This window comes from Octopus bimaculoides, chromosome 6, assembly GCF_001194135.2.
Source record: "Octopus bimaculoides isolate UCB-OBI-ISO-001 chromosome 6, ASM119413v2, whole genome shotgun sequence".
NCBI lineage: Eukaryota > Metazoa > Mollusca > Cephalopoda > Octopoda > Octopodidae > Octopus > Octopus bimaculoides.
In genome coordinates, this window is record NC_068986.1 from 83,803,872 (window position 1) to 83,808,298 (window position 4,427).

The 4,427-nt window shown below is 33.8% G+C and overlaps 1 protein-coding gene across 3 annotated transcripts in view; it reads left to right on the forward strand.

Annotated features, from left to right (window-relative positions):
* LOC106876878 (nuclear factor of activated T-cells 5) overlaps window positions 1-4,427 on the forward strand; it is a 231,414-nt gene that overhangs the window by 96,990 nt on the left and 129,997 nt on the right. For all 3 annotated transcript variants that reach the window (XM_014925617.2, XM_052968923.1, XM_052968922.1), the window contains exon 3: window positions 2,775-2,871. The gene's annotated coding sequence lies outside the window, so the exon portion shown is untranslated. The remainder of the gene's footprint in view (window positions 1-2,774; window positions 2,872-4,427) is intronic.

Here is a 4,427-nt window from a genome sequence, read left to right on the forward strand (position 1 = left end):
ATATATATATATATATATATATATATATAATTTTCAGTTCAGTAAAGTTTTATAGTGACTTCAATCTATTACACATTAGAACATTTCTGTAGTTGATACCATTATTATCTGTTGTCTTAATATGATGATAGTACAAGGAAGAAGTATTTTGCTGTTATATAATATCTCAAATGTGTTATACTGAAATGTTCATGTTACAGCTTTTGATTTCACGACCACTTTAGGTGATGAATTCATTCACCTTTCAGAATGACAAATGACAAGTTTTCCCTTCTCGTTTAACCCATACACCTCACAAAACTCACAAGCACATACACTCACACATATACATAAGCACACATGCATGCATGCACACACACACACACACACACGCACACACATGCATGCACGCACACACATGCACGCACACACATGCACACACGCACAATTCATTGTTTAAAACATACTTAGGCGCAGGCATAGCTGTGTGGTCAAGGTGTTTACTTGCAACCATGTAGTTTTGTGTTTGCTCTCATTGTATGACATCCTGTTCAAGTGTCTTCTGCCATAGTCTTGCACCAACCAAAGCCTTGTGAGTGGATTTTGGGAGCTATGGAAGCCTGTCAGATGAACCATCCCTGTTGATAGGTGGTTAATTCCATGCTTGGTTTAACACCACCCATCACCTAACTCTTAGCTGCCTTTATTGGAGTCGACTCTGTCTTAGAGTGGTATGATTCTTTGATTGATGTCCCCAGTGTTTCAGAGGCTCCCAAAAGGTTTATGGGTGCTGAATCATCTGATTTAGCCACATGCATACACACTCAAAGAAAAAAAGAAAAAAAATCTTCACAGTATGAAAGAACATTTTGGAAGTGTTGCTTTTATATCATGATTTAAAAATTCCAAAGAGAAAATTAATCAATGTTTGACATTTTAATGTTGTTTTTCTCTATTGCTACTTATGACATTCTACCAACAACTTAAAACACTTTTAAAGGCCATGCTTATAAAACAGAAGTGATGTTCACTCAAGTTATTGTTATTTAACCCCCGAGTCCGCTAGAATTGAGCAGATCTGTGATGAAAGCATTTGTACAATGACTACATGACTATCCTTTCTTTCTTTTATTTTTTCAAGCAGACTGTATCTAGAACTATATCATTCAATATGTCCTTCCTTCTTTAAGAAAACAGAATGGGATTTGAGAGAGATTTAGCAGCAATTTCTTACAGGTTGGGCATAGAGGCCCCCTTACATAGTACAATTTATAATGATTGGTTTCTGGGCATAAAAAGAAGTAAATCCTGCAATACATTGTTTTATAGAGGTTTCAGTAGAAGAACCAACCATATAGATACCACATCCCTCTTCACTTAATATTCATGAAAGTAATTCAAATCTGCATTTCAAGTTAACAAAACTCTGTCAACAAACATTGGTCCTTTTGCTGTTAGTGAGGGTTGTTTTTACGGTGTGAACAAGACACATTGTTGAGGATGGAATGTTAGTGGTTAGATCCTATGATTACCTTCCGAACTGATCAGCTATCATTATACAAAGAGGTCCACTAGTTTCTACTAAGTTAAAAATTTTATAGGTATTTGAATTAATGATAATCTATGTATACAGATGTTTTCCTTTTAGCAGGCTCTGTAACTTTAGACAGAAGCAATAATTGCAGTATATTTGGATGTGTTGCTATCAGGGCAGCTCTGATTGAGTAGATCTATGATCAAATACATTGCAAGCATGACCATCACATCTTGTTTCCAGACATAGTATCATCTTCTAAGAGTACATTATCCAATGACCTTCCTTTTCCGAGATGATTTGAAGGATATTTGGCTGCTATTTCTAGCATGTCCAGCAGGGCAACTTTTTTCAAGAAATAGGCCACATGAAACATGGCTCATCATCAGATAGGCTGTACTGCTAAAAAAATTAAAGGTAACTTTTTGTCAGGCATGTCATGCAATAAATCTCATGGGCTGCAGGTTGCCCATGACTGGCTAAAGACTAGTGAAGAATTGGAAAGAACAGTTATATATAGTATTATATAAACCTTACATTAATCATATAAGCATTATACTACTCACCAGAGTGTATCTTTTAAACATTATGTCACAATATAAACAAATATATTTATAATGTAAACAATATCTCTGTGATATAAGCCATATCTTTGTGGTATAAACAGTATCTCCTTTGTATACACAATATCTCCATGGTAGAAACAATATCTCTATGATATAAACAATATCTCTATGGTATAAACTATATCTCTGTGATATAAACATTTCTGTGGTATAATCAAAGTCACAATCAGCTCTTTCTAGTGTAAACAGCTCTGTAGCACAGCCTTTTTTTCCTATTGTAAACAGCTCACTGTGGTAGAAGCAAATATATATGATATTACAGATCACTTTAATATAAACAACTCTCTACACTGTGAACACCTTTCTTTCTCTTTCTCTCCCTCCCTCTTTCCCCCCTCTCTCTCATAAACAGAACTGTGGTATAAAAATAGTAATCTATGGTGGAAACAATTTCTATCGTATAAGTAGTCTTTGTTCTATAAACAGGATCTTTATTCCATAAACTGTTGCTGGGCTATAAATATGTCAGTAATATAAACATGTCTTGATTAGATACATCATATAGACATGAGTGTTTTTTTTTGTTGTTTTTTTTGGTGATATCTTGCCAATATAAATACTGTATCTTTAGTAAAATTGTCAATATTCTTAATGTACATTTATTTGTTTATTTAACTATTTTCTATCTGTTCCAGGATATAACATTTCTGGTCACCTGTAATACAAATACTTCGGATAATCCAGTTAAAGCTAATCTGAACTGGTGATACTTCGATGATTGAGATAATAGTTGTAAGTATTTAGGTTCTTATACATATTGCTCTTTTTATATTGTTACTATTGCTATTTCAGTTGTTGCTGTTATTTTTCACTTTTCACTTTTGATTGGGATTTATCATCAAAGGCACTCCTATGTTTTTAAAGATATTGGGGACTATCTTATCTAATTTCAGATTGTATCAATCATATTTCTATTAATGAACACTTTAATCTTTTTTTTTTCACCCACTATCCATCTCCACTCCATGCTCCACCCCCACCTTGTTTTAGGTTCTCTTTATCTGCCCAGGCTCTGAACAGTCTGGTATAAAATATGATTTTGGTGTAACTTTTGTTCTAGCTTTTCATTGAACTTGGTAATCCTAGTGGTACCTTTCTTTTGTTCAAAATGTGGGTGCTGTTGTTGACTCTCACGGGAGCTCTTCTACTTTTGACAGGTTTGTTTTTTTTAATTCCAATCTATGCTCACATACCTTCCTCCCTGGACAAACCATGGCCAGGAAGTACTGGATAACATGACTGTCAGTAACAGAGGATCACTTACTAATTTTGCTGTTGTTATTGGTAATGATGGTGATGATAGTTCCATCATGATTCCAATTTACAGGTATGTATATTCTTGGAAAAAGATGGTTATAAAGGTTGTTGCTGGAGTTTCAGGTATAAGTCTATTAGTCAACCCCTTCCTAACAGAGACAACCAATCATTCAAATCCTGCTATAGTTGTTAAATGATGATGATGATAATCTACAAAGATGTTAGCTGACAAAAAGTACAAGATTGATGAATTATCATCATCATCATCATCATCATCATAGTTGCATGGTTGCATAGTAGAGTATGATTTGAAAGTGATTTAGTTGCTACTTATAGCAGGCTGAGCAACCATGTAGAGACTCTCTCATTGGCATGACAGCCATAATGGTTTCTTTCCAGTGTTGCAATAATTTTGACACTTAACATTAGGAAATTATCACAAATGTAGATGACTTACTTTAATGAAACCATCAGCTATTTCCGGTGCACTAGTTGCTGTGTTTCTTTGAAATTTGTCTTAGGTGGCTGATTCAAAGTAATTTCAAAGTTAGCAGGGCAGAGGTAATGGGTGGTAGTACAACTTTGATGCAATTCTATAAAATGTGTTCTTCTTTGTAATGTATTCATCTCTTTAATGCCTATAGCTTGAACTGAGCAGCTTGCAGTATTAATTATTAATGTATACTCTTTCACATAGACACACACACAAACACACACATTATTGTGTGTGTGTATGCATGTGTGTGAAATGAATATATATGTATGTGTGTATACATATCACTATATTTATATGAATATATATATTTCATATTCATGTGTGTGTGTATGTGTGTGTGTGTTAATATATCTTAATTAGGTGAGGTGGTTGACATCTTTCACCTGAATTTTTAATATCTTAACATATAGATTTCTTCTTATCCAGTAGTTTTTAAGCAGCCTAACTATAATTATTGGAGGTTCTGAGATGGAAGATGTGAATCTAATGCAAGATCTTGGTGTTACTATATATATATATATATATATATATATAT